The sequence below is a fragment of the Perognathus longimembris genome, chromosome 1 (assembly GCF_023159225.1).
Source record: "Perognathus longimembris pacificus isolate PPM17 chromosome 1, ASM2315922v1, whole genome shotgun sequence".
Classification (NCBI taxonomy): Eukaryota; Metazoa; Chordata; class Mammalia; order Rodentia; family Heteromyidae; genus Perognathus; species Perognathus longimembris.
The window spans coordinates 505,317-522,285 of record NC_063161.1 but is presented as its reverse complement, the minus strand read 5'-3'; the positions used below and the strand labels follow the sequence as shown (position 1 = coordinate 522,285).

Below are 16,969 nucleotides of genomic sequence, written 5' to 3'. Positions count from 1 at the left end.
TCAAGTGGCAGAGTGCTAGCCTTGAGCGGGAAGAAGCCAGGGACAGTGCTCAGGCCCTGAGTCCAAGGCCCAGGACTGGCCAAAAAAATAAATAAATAAAAAATAAATAAAAACAAGATGCCACTTGAAATTTCTTTTGCATCAAGATGTATGCAAAGGGCTGGGGATATGGCCTAGTGGCAAGAGCGCTTGCCTCGTATACATGAAGCCCTGGGTTCGATTCCCCAGCACCACATATACAGAAAATGGCCAGAAGTGGCGCTGTGGCTCAAGTGGCAGAGTGCTAGCCTTGAGCAAAAGGAAGCCAGGGACAGTGCTCAGGCCCTGAGTCCAAGCCCAGGACTGGCCAAAAAAAAAAAAAAAAAAAAAAAAAAAGATGTATGCAAAACATTGATGCAGTGCATCACAAATGAAAGTTTGTATTTAATAAGGAGGTGCTTTACACTGTACTTTGGTGTTTTTTGGAAAAGTTCCATTTAGATTTATTATGAAGCTGTTCATTTTTAACAAATAAAATGTAACAGGTTTCACATGATAAAAAAAAAAAAGATTTAGAAACTTTTCTCTGGTACACATCCTAGGCTGACTGGAGCCTCTGTGTGGACTTTCTGCTCTGGACCATTTCTCAGGTTAAAAAACCTGATGCACAGAGGGAGAAATAACTTGGCAAACCACTGCATTTCCCCCCTTTTTGTCCCCCCCACCCCCATATTTGTATCCTCCCTGAGGACATGTCTGTTCTGCTCAGGCCCCCAGAGAGCCTCCAACTAGGCCAAGGCCATTCTCCATTTCCATTCCGCTTCCCTCTGCTCTGTTCTCATAGCTCTTCTTCTGAAGTTTAACTGAGGAAGAAGCTCTCTACTGACAAAGCCTCTGCCCGAGGATCACCATAGAGAGGCACTAAGTATGTTTTAGTGACCTGGCAACTACTAATTCTGCACAGAACCAAACCTGCTCTGGATGGACTGCTTGGTTCTGACCCAGCCCACACACCCATGATCCTGCACACCCACTGGCTTGTTGGAAGATGTCCAAAAGAGTGGGCCCAGGAGTGCAGGAGTCCCTGGTGGCTTGGAGGTGGCCGTGAGGAGGCTGGGCAGCGCCAGGGAGAGTGTGGAGGGAAGGAAGTGAAGAGCCAGGGTGTCCCCCAGCCTCACCAAGGCGAAGGTGGCCAGGCTGGGAAAGACTGGCTGTAGAGACAGAATACTTCATAAGCCTCTCAGTATCCTTGGGCAATGGGGAGCCCGATCCTCACTGTGTCCAGACCAGGGTCCTCCTCTCTGGCTCAGGTGCCAGTCCAGGGAGAGGAAGGAAGTGGAGAGCTGGGCTGAGTGCCAGGATCAGGGGAAGACAGGGTGCAAGTTTAGGAGGGGCTCTAGTTTTGTCTAGGAAGTGTTGGTCCAAAGGAACCTGATGGGGTGGAGCGCTTGCCTTCAGAAGAGTCTGGGTGGTGGCCTCTGCCTGCCCAGGTCACTCAGTTAGACCCTTCTGCAATGTGGCCAGGAGGACTGGCTGGCGAGAGGGACTGCTTAGGCTGGAGATATACCCTTGGAAGCCAGCAGCCTCCCTTCTGTACCTCAAAGACCGGTTTCCTGAGCGCCCACAAGCCCAGACCCCAAGAGTCCCTAGCCCAAGAGGGTGCAGGCACTGGGGGAGTCCTCACCGGACCATGGGTGATGAGGGCAGGTCCTCTATGCCTGGTGGCCCCACCTCTCGGTCTGCTCAATGTAGCACCTAGGCCTGCCATTAAGGCCAGCCAGCAAACCCGTCCTGCCTGGTTGGCTGCAGCTCCCAGGAGCCTGGAATGAATGGAATGTTCCCAGCCAGGGAGAGGGGAAGGAGGGGGCAGGCAGGGTGTGGGTGGGGAGGGGTTGCACGCCACAGACTCAGCAGAAACCTCACCACCCGTTCAGGCTGGTGCAGGGTGCATCAGCCTCCACCCCCGGCCCCCTCTCTATGGGTCCAAGTGCTCAAGGCTAGAACTTGAACCCAGAGCTAACCAAGCCAGCACCTCCTCTAACCCCACTCCAGGGCCCCCCAGGTCATGCCCTCTTGTGCCTGGAACTAACACCCAAGGAAGCCCGACTACAGGGCTAGACAATTGGGAATAAGGGTGGTTCCTGCCCCTCTGGTTGACCCCAACTCCCCCAGCTCAAGGACCACACCTATAAGGTGCTCAACACCATCTGTTAAAGGAAAATTTGACTGGATTCTGATAATGATAATGAAACAAACCCAGACACCGTTCAGCCCCCAGCCCACTCTATGGAGTAAATCGAGGTCTGACCTGGAGGTGGGGGGCAGAGGGAGGCTCTAATCCCAGAACTATCTGGGTGGCAGAAGTGGCCAGGTTTCACAGGTCCTCTTCTACTTCCTGGGCAAACAAGGCCTTGGGCGACCTGCCTGGCCAGGCCCCAGAGCAAAGGGCACCTGACCCAGTGCAGGGCTCAGGGGGGCAGCAGGCCCAGCAGCCAAGCTTCCTGCCACTGAAGTTCCTGGAATGGGAGGACAGCAGCGAGAGGCTTCCTGTTTTGAACTAAGTTCCAGACCCCTACTTGCAGGCTAGTGGGGATTTCCTCCCAGGCACTAGACAACCTTCTTCCTGCACTTTCAAGAAGCCACACAAACTGTCGCCTGCTGCTGGTCCGGAAAATGTCTGGACAGCCCCCCCGCCCCCTCCTAGATTCTCAGCCCTATCGTCTAGAACCCAATGCCCTGGCACCTAGCCCACACGAGCAAGACCTGGCCTCACAGGCCTGGGGTGCCACCGGTCAGGGGCAGAAGGCCCCATGTCCTCACGGGGTCACCATGAGCCTGCACACTGCACTCCTGCCCTCTCAGCACTTCTTCTGCCTGGTCATTTGTCCATCCATCCAGACCAGGTACGAGAGAGGTTACAAAGGGCCATGTAGGGTCACAATCTCCCCAAACAGAGCCGCCAAGACCCTACAAAGGATAATTTGCAGCACTTCTATATAGCCCCAGACACCTGCTCACCAAGGATCCAGTAGTTCTGCTCAGTCTCTGCTCCGGGCTGGCATCAGGACTCTCTAGGAGGCAAAGGAGAGACAGTGGTCACCTGGGCGGCTTCCTCCCTGACTCTGCTGCCCCTCATTGTGAGGGAGGGAGAACAGTCCTCAGGATCCCATCTGGCCTCTGCCTACTCCATCTCACTCAGTTTTTCTTCAGATACTTCCAAGCCCTAAAGCAAGCTCATTCATCTGATCTTTCTAGAAAGAGCCTGGAATGCTGCTAACTCTTCTGTGGAGGGCAGTGTGTGTGAGTTTGTGTGTGTTCACACACGCACAGGTCCGGGGGCTTGAACTCAGCCTGAGCACTGTTCCTGAGCTTTCTGTCTCAAGGCTAGTGCTCCACTTGAGCGAAGCTGCACTTCCAGCTTTTTGGTGGCTAATTGAAGTCTCAAGAATTTTCCTTTGAACCATGATCCTCAGATCTCAGCCTCCTCAATATCTAGGATTATAGGCATGAGCCATCCATGCCCAGCCAAGCAACTTCCCAGTATGTCTTTTGGCACTATCTGCCTTTTAAAACTAGGCATGTTTATTACTTTGATTAGAACTGCTTTCTGAAAAACAGGCATACTCATGAACACACAGTTCTACTTAGTAGCTAGGTGACCTTGGAAAGTTATTTAATTTCTCTGTGCCTTGCTTCCCCATCTGTGAAATGGAGAGAGTTAATGGTGAGTTATCCTCAGGGGCTTGTAAGAACTAAATGAATCCATTCATGAAAAAGCCTGAGAACGTTATACTGTAGCACTCAGCAACACTTGCTATTGTATCCTCTCATTCTAGAAACATAGTCCATTTATGCCCACAGGCAGGCACAGGCCAAGCGTATTTCTCAGCATGACTTCTGTAGGGAACAACTGGCAATCACCTAGCACCCTGCCTCTCCCCCCCCCCCCCCCACGCTGGAAAATGGCACAGCAGATACAGACGTGTGGTCTGTGATGACTCTGCAGGATTCCACCCTGTCCACCTCCATCAGGTTGATACTGACCTAGGGAACCCTCAACTGAACATGAAACAGCAGTGAACTTTGGAAGACGGGTGTAGAAGGCTGAGAAAAAATTACTTTACTTGCCATTTTTTTATGCTCAGTTTAAGAATATATCTGATTACGTGTCCAAATTTAAATGTATCTGAAGCCTGTTGCCACTGGGTGCTGGGTGGCTCACTCCTATAATCTTAGCTACTCAGGAGGCTAAGATCTGAGATCTGAGGATTGCAGTTCAAAGCCAGCCTAGGCAGTAAAATCTTATCTCCAATTAATCACAGAAAAAGCCAGAAGTGATGCTATGACTCAAGTGAATGCTAGCCTTGAGCAAAAAGGGCCCAGGGACAGCATCCAGGTCCAGAGTTCAAGACCCATGAGAAGGGGGGCTATTGTTTTTCCTCAGACCACATTGTTTGGCTCTACTCTGCTTCAAGACTTAGCTTTCCTGCTGGGAATGTGGCTTAGCGGTAGAGTGGTTGCCTCGCATGCACAAAGCCCTGGGTTTGATTCCTCAGCACCATATAAACAGAAAAAGCCGGAAGTGGCACTGTGGCTCAAGAGGTAGAGTGCTAGCCTGGAGCAAAAAGAAGCCAGGGACAGTGCTCAGGCCCTGCATGAGTCTAATCTCCAGGACTGGCCAAAAAAAGAAAAAGGCTTTCTAGGCTCCCTATCCAGAGATTAGGCATTGGGTAGGTTATGCATGGCATCCTACCTTAGTCTGAGGCACTACAGGTGTGCTAACACCCTAACCCCTTCTTCTGAGCCTAGGGCCCCCTGTCTACTTCATCAGGAGCTTCCCTTCATTGCCCCCACCCACCTACACCATAGGACATAACCTACAATTATGGTGATTCGAAATATACCAGCAGGGGCAAGACAGGCACCACATATGTAGTTCTTTCAAAATGAGGCAGAGCAGGAAAGGGTTAACCTGCCCAAGGGGCTGGAAGGGTGTGGGGCGCCCTGAATACAAGGGGCAAGGGGCAGGCAGGGGACAGAGGGCATCCTTTTGCTCCACAGTAAACACAGCCTTTGTGAAACAAGCAGTTAATGGGCTGCTCCTCTGAAATGCAGCAACCAAAACTGCAGGGCAGGTCCAGGCCTCTCCTGAGGCCTGGCCAGTGAGGACCGGCCTCCACTCTGTACACACACTCCATCACCCCTTATCTCATAGCTTCTCTGTCTTTAGGGGCTTCTCCCTCAGCTGCCTCTACTCGCCAACTTATGGAAGATTCTTGGGTCCCCAGCTCACTGGGGACTTGGCTGCAGGCAGACTAGGGAGTTGGGCCTTTCCCACTGGAATACCCTCATCCTGAGCCCCACACCTACACCAGGCTGGCACTCAGGGCCACACTACATTAAGGTCTGACCAAATGACCCACTGACCCGGCAGGGTCCACCACCCAAATTCTCCTGAAGGCAGGATGTGGGCTGTTCCTTGGTGCCCTGTCTCTCAACTATCAGGATCCTCTGGCTCAATACTTCCTAGACAACAAAGCCGGGATCCTACGTTGTCTTCTGGGCCAAGCCCTAGCCTGCTGCTTCCATCCTGTCATCTTCTGCTCCCAGGAGTGCCCATCCCATACCCCAGATGAAGACTTCTTTCCTGGGTGTCCATGATCCTAAACAGCAAACCACCCCCGACACCTGGCCCAAGAGGCTACGTGCCCACCTCGGTGCTGGAGCCACAAGGGCCAAACTCTGTAGCCAGACTATTGGTTTACATCCCAACCCTGTCCCTTTCTAGCTGGATTATGCGCACTACTTACAAAGATGCTTTGGGCTTCAGTGTGCCTTTGTGTAGGTTGGGAATAATAGCACCTGCCTCAGAGATCTAGGAAACTCCTATCCATTCTTCAGACCTCTGAGATGCCCTCCCTGATCAGCCCTGTGAAACTGTCCTCCATCCTCCATGACCTTTGCTGAGGGGCCCTCTGGGAACAAGGTTTGACCAGGGCATGGGAGAGCACCTGGCAGGGTATGAGGGCGCTGAAAGCACACTTTTCCTGTGCTGAAACCCAAACCTTGAACCGTGAGAATGGGCAGCGGATGGCCATGGAATCTGGAGCTGATCTGAGGAGACTAGCCAGGGCCCTTCTCCAGCTGGTTCTCCTTTCCCACCCTAGACACTCTGAAGAGGCTGGCCCTGCCCCACCCCAGGGAAAGGTGAAAAGCCCCATTCTAGATAGACACCAGGGTGGAGGCAGTCAGGCCCAGCTCCTCATTCCTGAAGGGCAGTCACATAGAGTAGGGTTCCAGGGTGGAATGGAGTTGAACTTCTTTCCCAGTTAGCTTCAGACAAAAGCTCTGAGTAGTTTCTTTTTCCTGTCCCACCCCAACCTCCCAGTACTGGGAATTGAACCCAGGCCTCAAGCACTATACCACATGAGCCATATCCTTAGCCCCACCCCCCCCCCCGGCCCCTTTTGCCAGTCCTGGGGCTTGTACTCAGGGCCTGAGCACTGTGACTGAGCTTCTTTTGTGCAAGGCTAGCACCCTACCACTTGAGTCACAACTCCACTTTTGGCTTTTTCTGTGTATGTGGTACTGAGGACTGGAACCCAGGGCTTCATGCGTGCTAGACAGCACTCTACCATTAAGCCACATTCCCAGCCCCTGCTTGGTACTTTTTTTGATAGGGTCTTGCTAACTTTGCAAGCCTCCAATCCAAGGTCCTTCTGGGCAGCTGGGATTACAGGTGTGCAAGCCAGCCAAGTAGTTCAAGGCTAAATTAAATGACCCCACGGCATTAAGGCCCAGCATGGGTATCCCTGAAGACAGGCCAGCAAACCAAGAAGGGACGGGGAATCCAAGTTGAGGACCCAGACAACTCCCAAGGCTCGGGGCCACGAGGGACTTGGTCCAGGCTAGCTGTCAATGGAGTGCACAAATACAGGACCTGCACTCACACCTCCTGAGCATGGGCTCTGACAGGTGGAGGAGCCAACACCAAGGACGGGCCAGGAGGCGTTGAATGGCGTGGGGAGTCCAAGCTGGGGCACAGGGCCACCGCTAAGGCAAAGCCTCGGCTCCCCTCCCTTCCTTCCCCCTCCCCCCTTGTCGTGCCCCCCCCCCCCCGGCCCCCGCTGGGGTGGAGTGGGCTCTGGAGACAACTGTGCAAATCTGCAATTAGCCGAGAGCGCTAAACAAATCTAGAGGAATAAAGCCGGCCAAGCCTCCGCGGTTTTCAAAACAAGCGCGAGGGAGGGGCTGAGGCCGGGGTCGCGGAGATCCGGGTCCGACGGCCCACGAGGGGAGGTCGGGCTGGTCCGGGCCTCGCCGGCCCCGGAGGTGGGGGCTGCTCCCAGAAAGCCGGCCGCCCGACCGCAGTTCCGCCCCTCTCCCACCCCCCCCCCCCCCCCGCCGTGAGACGGCAGGTGGCGGGCCCGCCCGCCCGCCCGCCCGGACCCCGCGCGCCCCGCCCCGGCGCGCCCTTCGAGGGGCGCACGTGCATCGCGGCCCCAGACGCGGGGTTCCGCGCGCGGCGGGCGGGCGCCCGGACCCGGCCTCGCGGGACTCACCGGGTGTCGCCACGGCAGAGTTCACGACCGGCCGTAACCTACCCAAGTCAGCACCGGGGAGGGGCGCGGGCAGACCCGCCCCGGCCGGAGGTGGGCCGCGGCTCGGCGCGTCCCCTACCCGCCCGCCTCCGAGCGCCCGGAGCCCGCGCCGGGCAGCCCGACTCCCCAGAGCTCGGCCGACCGAGCTCTCCCGGCGCCACCTGACCTGGGAGCAGGGGTGGGGCTCGAGGGACAGACTAACTTCCCTGCCATTGCGTCAGCGACCCGGCCACCTGTGCGCGCCAGTGCCAGGCCTCCTCCCAGGTGGAGGGCACCACGGCCCCCGCCCCCCGGCGGCCCCACCCGGCCTCCCGAGCACACCTGCCTTCCGGTCCACCGCCCCAACGCCACGCCAGGTTCTGGGTGAGCTCGGGCTCGGTGTAGGCACCCCTCATCTCCCTTTCCCTGGGGACACCCCGCCCACCTTTGGGACGGGAGGCCCCTCCGTACCAGGTTTCTGCACCTGGCCCTCTGTGACTCCCTCTGGGTCAAGTATGTTGTGGGCCAGGAGACTAGAGTCCCCACACTGCCACCACCCCCCCCCCCCCACCACAATGTCCTGCCTGGACATGGCTATGAGCCCTCCCTATTTACTCTCCCCCTTTTTTTGGTGCCAGTCCTGGGGCTTGAACTTAGTGCCTGGGTGCTGTTCCTGAGTTTCTGTGCTCAAGGCACTCTACCACTTGAGCCACAGCTCCAATTGGAGCTGTTTTGGTGGTTAATTGGAGATAGGAGTCTCATGGAAGCTGGGCACCAGTGGATCACGCCTGTAATCCTAGCTACTCAAGAGGCTGAGATGTGAGAATTGTAGTGCAAAGCCAGCCGGGGCAGGGAAGTCCATGCAATTCTCATCTCAAAGTGGTAGAGCGCTAGCCTTGAGCTAAAAGCTCAGGACAGCACCTAGGCCCTGCCTGAGTTCATGTCCCATGACTGACCAGAAAAAAAAAAAAAAAGTCTCATGGACTTTCCTGCCCAGGCTGGCTTCTAACTGTGTTCCTCAGATCTCAGCCTCCTGAGCCCAGACCCTCCTTGTTCCTACACACGCCGGCCAATCTCTGTTCATTGCTCTGTACCACGTCACCCTACATCTTGCCATGACCACCCCCCCCCCCCAACAGAGCAAGCAGAGAGAGGGCATAAATGGGTCCTTGTTACCACACCAGGTTAATCAGGACCAGGAGTGTTCAGACAGCTGTCCAGCCTCAGAAGAGGACTTCTCCAGGGGTGTGGAAGATCTTCGGCTACTAGCACTGATGTTTGTCTCCCTGCCCTCTTGTCTGCCCACATCTCATCCCTTTCCCAGGCTCACCCCCCAAAAGCTGTTTGTTCAGAGATTAGGTCCTAGCTGGCAATGGCAGCCTGAGCCTTATATAGGCTACAGATGGCCCAGGACCAGTTGTGCCCAGAGCCCCCTCCTTCATCTCAGTGAGCAAGAGGTGGGGGGGGGGCTAGATGAACTAGAAAGGCCTGTAATCTCCCTGTCAGCCTGTCAGCGCCTCTGCGGTCACCCCAGCCCGCCTCTCCAATCACAGGCGAACCCTACAATTAGTTTGGGCATCTTGCCAAGCCTGGGTGCCAGCCACCACTCACACATGACCACACATGTGCAGGCCCACACTGGCCTAGAGGCTGACTGCAAGTCCCCTCAGCAGAGGTCTTACCTCCACATCCAGAACTCAACTCCAGGACAAGAAGCCTGAGGGAGGTCCTCCAGACCAGGGTACGTGGGGTGAGGGCCTCTGGGTGGTTGGGATACGTACAAGTCCCATGACTGGGTCAACCCAGATACCCTGAGGGGCTGAGAAGCTTGTCAGAACTAGACAATCAAGAGCTGGCCCAGAGAGAGTTCTGTGGCAAAAATGGGCAGGCTAGCTAGCTGTCCCAGGGAATCTCCTGGACTGGGGTAAGTCTCCTGGACAGTAGGTAAGGCCCTACTGGGCGACCACTCCGGGAGGAAACACCCACCTCAGAGTGGAGGGAATGCTGGTGTTCGTGGGGTGGTGCAGTAGGTGCTTCACTGGCCTTCCTGCCCGGGAAGGAGCTCCCGGTTTCCTCCTGGAAGTCAGGCCCAGCCCCTTCCTCTACTCAGCTGTCTGTTCAGTTTGGCCAGGAGCTTGGACATACTAAGATCTGGCTACATAGAGGCCTTTGAGGTCTCCAGGTCTAGATAATAAACCTGGGAAAGGTACAATTGATGTTCCATGAGGCATTGCTGGGCAAGAGACACTACTTGAGTCTTGTGCTCTTTCCCCATCCTGACCTACTTTTGTTGTCCTGAGGATTTTTGTGGTGTTCCTCCATCTCAAGCCTGATGAGTGCAGAGATGAAGCAGCCAAACCCCTCCCTCTAGGGAGGCCAAAAGGGAGTGGGTGAGCCATACTGGAGCCCCTCCCTCTGACCACCTGCTACTCACCCTTGCCAAGTCCAACTTAAAATAGCTTATCCCACTTGGTGGGCAGGAAGACATGCCCTAGTGTCATGTGCATAAGGCTGGCCCAACCAGGGGTGTTTTCTCCCTCCCCCAGGGAAGTTGCCATCTTCCAGGCACAGGTCCCTGGCCTCTGAACCAGACGTTTCAAGCCTCCTTGGTCCCTCCTCCACCCCAAGACAAAGCTGCTCTCTTGTGCTTGTGGCTGTTTTCAAGACTCCAGCACTTGCCTAGGTTCAAGATTAAGGAACTGCGAATAATGAGGCAAGAGGCTTAGCAGGGCATTTGCGAACCACACAAAACTGTCTTTCCAGTCACTTCTGAAGACTGCCTCAGCCTCAGTAACCAGGAGGTAGAGAGTGGGGTTGACTTTCCTCTACAAAGTCCCTGCAGCTGCCTGATGGTATCATCCCTCCAGTTATATGCCTGTACCAGATGTGGACAAGTCTGGTGAACCCCAATCTGACAAATAAGCCAGTATGGCCTTGCAAAGGTGGCATGCCAGCCCAGAACCATTCCAGCCTCTGGAGCAGACACTCCATTGACCCTGTAGGGTCCCTCAAAGGCTGTGTTGACATAGGTGACCTTCTGACTGACATCCAGGTGTTATCTTTCTTCCTCTTGCAGAGAAAGGCTTTCAGATGGGGCAGCCTTGGATGCAGAGATTTGAGCTGGCCTCTGTCTCCTCACTCAGGGCTCCACATGGGAAACTGCTAGCCAGTTGTGCCAGACAGACCCAGGGGCCCTACTCCAGGTGCCCAGCCCCTGCACTCAGATAGGATATGTCCTAGGCAAGGCTGCTGGGCTAATGGCAGAGCTGAAGTCAGAACAAAAGCTGTACCCAAGGGGCCTCCCTTCCTCCTCTTAAGGCTCAGTTGTAGGACTCAACTGGCACCAGAATGGGGAACTGCTGGGTTTCAGAAGCCCAGAGACCTCCGGAAACTGAGGAAGAGTATATGAACATTAAGCCTAGGCTCTGCCCCCAGGCACTCTAATCCCAGTTCAGGTTGAGCTGCTTTGGTTCATAGCCTACAGTTTATAGCTGCCCCAGGCAGCTCAGGTATGAACTCAACCAGTCTACTCCAGGGAAGGCCGCCCAGCACAGGGGAGTCAGATGGGTCAGGCTCTGTGTATGTTGGTGGGAGAGGGGATGGAGGCAGGGGAAGGGGTGAGCCTGATCTACAGAGGTTCAGGACCAGCACCAAGTCTAGACTAGCCTGCTGGGCCCAGCACCCTTGGCCACTATGAAGAACCTGTTTCATACCTCTCTAGCCAGAGTCTAGACCTCTCAAGACTCTGAGGTCTGAGTCTAGTCATTGTCACAAGTTCATGAATTCCACAGAGCAGAGTAAGAATGGTTCCAAGAGTCAGGAGCCCAGCCCCACCCTTCAAACGCTCTACCTGACAGTGAGAAGGCAGAAAGGCCAAGAGGCCTACTGTGCCAGGGCCTGGCTCCAGGCCACACCTGTGGCCAGAGAGTCCAAGACAAGGAAAAGCCCTTGCCAGGTCAGCAGAAGGGAATGGGGCCCACAAGCCTGGGGGCAGGGAACAGGAGTATGAGCAGAGGATGTGAAACCATGAAGAAGAAGGAGTCAGAGGACCCATGTGTGGTCTGGAGAGAGGAAAAGTAGGCACCCAGTGCCCCCATACAACTCATTGTCCCCCCCCCCCCACTCAATTAAAGGCACTACTCCACTCTTCCACATCTGTAATCAGTCAGTGGTATAGCCCCACCTCACCCACCACTCTGCTCTAAACACAAACAGCTATTAGCCCTGAGGGAGGGGCTTTACCTAGCCCTCACCCCGGTCTAATCACCCACTGCCCTGACCCAGCATCTTCCTCAAAGGGTTGTGAGACCAGGGGCACTGCTTCAGCCTCTCCATGAACTGGCCAGACCCGTACTTGAGTTCTAACCAGCTCATCTACTTCTTGCCACCCACCTAAAGCAAATTCTGTTATGAGAGGCCATGGACAGAAGAAAAACTTCTTCCCCACATCCTTGAGAGCAAGGCAGAAGGAAGACAGGATGCAACCAGAGAGCCTGGGGAGTGATGTAAAAAAAGGCTGCCTGCTGCAGGACAGTCCTCCGTGGGAGAACCTCATGTCCTAAGAGGTCTGGCCTAGCTCAGAAGCTTCTTCCACCTGTCCCTGTCCATACTCCAAGTCTCCGGGGGCCATCAGCATTACTCCCAGGTTGTGGGCACCCGGCAGAGAACAGGACACAGTGATGTTCCCAGGATAGCCAAAGTCCTGGTGGGGGGAAGGGGACGGGTGCATGTGCCATATGGACCCCTCTCCAGGCTGCCAGCCCACCCAGTGTCTTCCAATCCAATCTTTTCTGCTCCACTAGTTTGGGCCAGGGCCAAGCCTCTGTGCTTCCTGCACTTGGACCTTAGCTGCCAGCTCTGCCTCCCCACTGTGGTCTCCATGTAGGCTTCTGGGCAAATGGCCTCACAGGGAGCCAGGGAGCCAACCCAGCAATATCCTATGTGGCTTCTCAGCGGGGCCCGTCTCTGGCCTTGGCCTGCCACCTGCAAGATATTCTGACCAATACCACATCCCAATGGAGGGGACATAGAGGTGAGGCCTGGGCTCAGTGAGTTATTCGGGACTGGCAGGTAGTCTAGGGCTCGACTTGAAGACCTCAGGAATGCCTAATCAGCCTAATCCACATCCATACCAACCAGGAATGTAACCATCCAAAGGGAGTCCTTGAACCTGGCTGGATATTCAGGGTGTTCTCAAGAGGCTCTTTCACAAGAATCTGGAGGTGAAAAGGGTCCCCTGGTTGGGTCCGGAGCACCTCCTGACCATGCTTCCCTGAGGTGCCAGGGCCTACTCCAGGAGCATCAGGGCCTTCCGGGGCCAACCCTGGGAAGGCGCCTTCTCCAACTGAAAGGTAATGAATCCCCTCCACCCTGCCCTGGACTGGTCTGAGTAGTAGTCTGAGCTGTACAGACTTGTCAGCCCCTCCCTTCCAGGGCTCCCAACCCACAGCCCGGAAGTGGATCCCTCTCCCACGGGCTGCCTCCTGCCTCCTCCTCGGGTGGCTGGACATGGCTGGATAATCCAAAATAATTCCTTCCTGGCAGGCCGCCGGCGGGGGAGGGGGACTCACATTCCAAACCCTTGTTTTTCTCAGTAACTTCCCTCAGCTCCGGAGGCAAGGAACCCAGGGCCAGACCTCAGACTTTCCCTACTTTGGGACGGTGGGTGAATGTTTGTGAGAGAAGAGGTGGGTGTGGCTCAGACCTACAGGTATATCTGCTTTTCCCTCAATCTTTTGTTTATTTGTTTTGTTTTTGTTGCCAGTCCCGGGGCGTGGACTCAGGGCCTGAGCACTGTCCCTGGCTTCTTTTTGCTCAAGGCTAGCACTCTGCCACTTGAGCCACAGCGCCACTTCTGGCTTTTTTCTACATATGTGGTGCTGAGGAATTGAACCCAGGGCTTCATGTATACGAGGCGAGCACTTTACCACTAGGCCATATTCCCAGCCCTCCCTCAATCTTTTCTAGTAATTTCTTTCTTTCTTTCTTTTTTGTCAGTTCAGGGGCTTGAACACAGGGCCTGGGCACTGTCCCTGGGCCCTTTTTGCTCCAGGCGCTGCTTTGGGAGTCTCACAGCCTTCCCTGCCCAGGCTGGCTTTGAACTGTGATCCTCAGATCTCAGCCTCCTTAGCTGCTAGGATTATAGGCATGAGCCACCAATGCCTGGCTCATTTCTAGTAATTTCTAAGCTACACCAAAGCACACCACAAGAAATACTCCTGTCACTAATTCTACTTTCCTAAGAACCCTCATCTCTACAGACAACAAAGGGTGAACCCCTCCACAGGTGGCCTGACTTTCAGGGATCACCACACCCTCTGGGCCAGGGTGTCCTCTGGGAGTAGGGTCTGCTGTACAGCTAGCTCCCGTCTCTGGGTAGCCTGGCCCCCCCAACTTTGAAGGTGTGAGTGGGGTGGGCAGCTCTGAGAAGGTTCAGCTTTAAAATCCTCAGTACACAACTAACTTTAGACATTTAAGTGGGGGTTCTTTGGGACAACTGAAGGCCTCAAGAGCCCCCCCAGGCCCTAGACTGTTCTACTGATGTGCAGCCTGGCCTCACCCCAAGTCCTAATCATCATCACCATAGTGGCCCCAGACCCACTTCATTTCCCAAAGATCTGGAAAGAGATGTCAAATGACGTGGCAGGAAATTATGGGGCTTTTGAGTTCAGGGACCTCCAGAGGGGGTACAATGAACCCCCTAGAACCTCTCAGCCTGACCACAAAGGAGGATGCAAGAGCCCATCCACGAAGACTTCCAGAAGGCATGTGGAGGTGAAGGATCAGCAGGTGGGTGACAAGATGAAGGCCCCAGGGGCCATCCGCACACCACGCCAGAGGGTGAAGGGGGGACGTGGGGGCCTTCTCCACCCCCTGTGCCCTCTCTCCAGGGGTGTGAGGGCTGCGGAGGCCCTGCCCCTGGGAAAGCCCCGGCGTCTGCGCAGGCTGAGCCCGGGGTCGGGGACCTGGAGCTCCCGCCCCGCAGGGACAGTCGCCCTTTGGTGCACTGATTCGTCGCGGAAGAGATGGGGGAATGGGCAGAAAGGGCCGGAGACCAGACGAGGTCCGACGCATCTTCCGAGGAGCAGGCCGTTGTTCCCCAAAGCTCCAGAGCCACAGGCTTGGCCGACACCCCGAGGCGTGTGGGGCGGGGGCAGCCAGGCCCAGCCGGATGGACTGACGGACAGGGACGGTGGCGCAGGCCCGCGCCGCCCTCCGCGCAGCGGAGCTACCCCCGGACCCCGCGACCAGGCGCGGCAGGCCCAGGCCGCGGGGTGCAGACGACGATCCCCCAGCCCCCCGCCCCGCGCCCCGCAGGCCCAGTCCCCAAAGTGCCGTACCTGCTCGTCGGCCGCCGAGGCTCGATGGCGCCCGGGCCGCGCTCGGCGCTGCGCTCTGGCCCGCGCCGCTGCCATGGAGACAGGCCTTTGTGTGGCCAAGGAGGGGCCGGAGCGCGGGAGCGGAGCCGTGGGCCCCGCCCCCGCCGGGGGAGACAGAGGGCGGGGAGGAGGGGGGACGGGGAGGGAGGGGAGGAGGGGAGAGAGCGGGAGAGGGCGGGCCCAGAGGAAGCCCCCTCCCCGGGAGCCCAGCTGCCACTGGCCCGCCTTGGGTGGCCTGGGGGTTTACCCCCGGCAAAGCCCTGCCCGCCCTAGTGCTGTCCGGGGGCGCCCAGCGCCAGCGGGGCCCCTTCAGCCTGGGCACCGCGCAGGCACATCAGGGATGACCACAGGAGACCCGGCAGCCCAAGCACTGGAGGGTCGTCCGGGCCGGGCCGAGGTCCTCAATCCTTCTCCCGGAGATGGGCGGGGCATGGGCAAGCTCATCTCCATTGGAAACTGGCTAGCCACACCGGCTGTTTCCGGGGCGGGGGGTGGGGAGGTGCTGCTGGACCTTGACTCTCCCAGGACTGCCAGCCTCCCCACCTCCTAAGGAAAGGAGGCACCTGGGAATCCCCTGACAGCTTACTCTAGCCGGCTTGTCCTCCGTCCTGCTCCCCTGACCCAGCGCTCTGCCTTCAATCCTCGTAGACGGAGTCTACACAGTCTAGCCTCCCAGACTCAGAGCCATAGTCCTGATTTCCTAGAGTTGAGGAGAGGTGCCAGAGGAGCCAGGGTCGTTCCTGTTGCCCTCTCCCATGAGCTGGCTGGCAAGGTTAAGGTTTAGGACCATTCCTCAAACCCCAGCCTAGCACCCCTGGGAAGTCTGCCTCCCACTTAGACTTGCCCTCTCTTTGCAGATGGTCTACTTCTGTTTCTTCCCCAGGCAGCTACTCTCCTCACCCTGGAGACCTGCCCCAGGAGATGAAGCCAGGGCAGATCTTTCAGCATGTCTGCTCCCCGATCCCCCATCCTAGTGGCCAGGGCTCCTTCAGTCCATATGTTTTCCCCTTTGTTACAGCAAACCCCTACACCAAGGACTCCAAAGTTACTGGGGTCTAACAGTTAAAGTCATAAAGAGGGCTGGGAATATGGCCTAGTGGCAAGAGTGCTCGCCTTGTATACATGAAACCCTGGGTTCGATTCCCTAGCACCACATCTATAGAAAACGGCCAGAAGTGGTGCTGTAGCCTTGAGCAAAAAGAAGCCGGGGACAGTGCTCAGGCCCTGAGTCCAAGGCCCAGAACTGGCAAAAAAAAAAAAAAAGTTATAAAGAGAGGTTTAGGGGCTGGGAATATGGCCTAGTGGCAAGAGTGCTTGCCTCATATACATGAAGTCCTGGGTTCGATTCCCCAGCACCACATATATAAAAAATGGCCAGAAGTGGCACTGTAGCTCAAGTGGCAGAGTGCTAGCCTTGAGCAAAAAAAAAAAGAAGCCAGGGACAGTGCTCAGGCCCTGAGTCCAAGGCCCAGGACTGGCAAAACAAACAAACAAACAAACAACAAAAAAAAAAACAAGAGAGGTTTAGGAATGTGGTTTAGTCATAGGGTGCTTGCCTACTATTCATGAAGCCCTGGGTTCGAGTCCTTAGTAACACATACACAGAAAAAAAAGTTATAAGTGGCACTGTGGCTCTCAAGTGGGAGAGTGCTAGCCCTGAGCAAAAAAAAAAAGACGCCAGGGACAGTGCCCAGGCCCTGAGTTCAAGCCCCAGGACTGGCCAAAAAAATAAATAATTTTTTTTTTTTAAGTTACAAGCCAGTTGCTGGTAGCTCAAGCCTGTAATCCTAGCTATTCAAGGAGACTGAGATCTGAGGCTCATGGTTCAAAACCAGCCCAGGCAGGAAAGTCAGACTCTTAAGGCCTTATGTCATACAAGAACAGATGTGAGAAAGTCACACTATCTGCATCTGAAGGCCTCTAGAAATAGAAAGCAGGAAGCTGGAGAATGAGCCTCATGACCTCCACCCAGCCCTCCCTGACTCCCTAATGACTGTTCACTGTCCTCTTCAACTTCTTGGGCTGGAGGCC

At 55.8% G+C, this 16,969-nt stretch overlaps 1 protein-coding gene across 2 annotated transcripts in view; it reads right to left on the bottom strand.

Annotated features, from left to right (window-relative positions):
• Window positions 1-15,054, bottom strand: part of Plxnb2 (plexin B2) — a 32,210-nt gene extending 17,156 nt beyond the window's left edge. Inside the window, exons 1-2 of one of the 2 annotated variants that reach the window (XM_048353631.1) lie at window positions 14,900-15,054; window positions 2,998-3,050 (exon numbers count right to left, since the gene is read on the bottom strand). The gene's annotated coding sequence lies outside the window, so the exon portion shown is untranslated. Of the gene's footprint in view, window positions 1-2,997; window positions 3,051-7,541; window positions 7,561-14,899 lie in introns of those variants that run through there. The other variant, XM_048353640.1, reaches the window with a different exon arrangement.
• Between the last annotated feature and the right edge of the window lie 1,915 nt (window positions 15,055-16,969).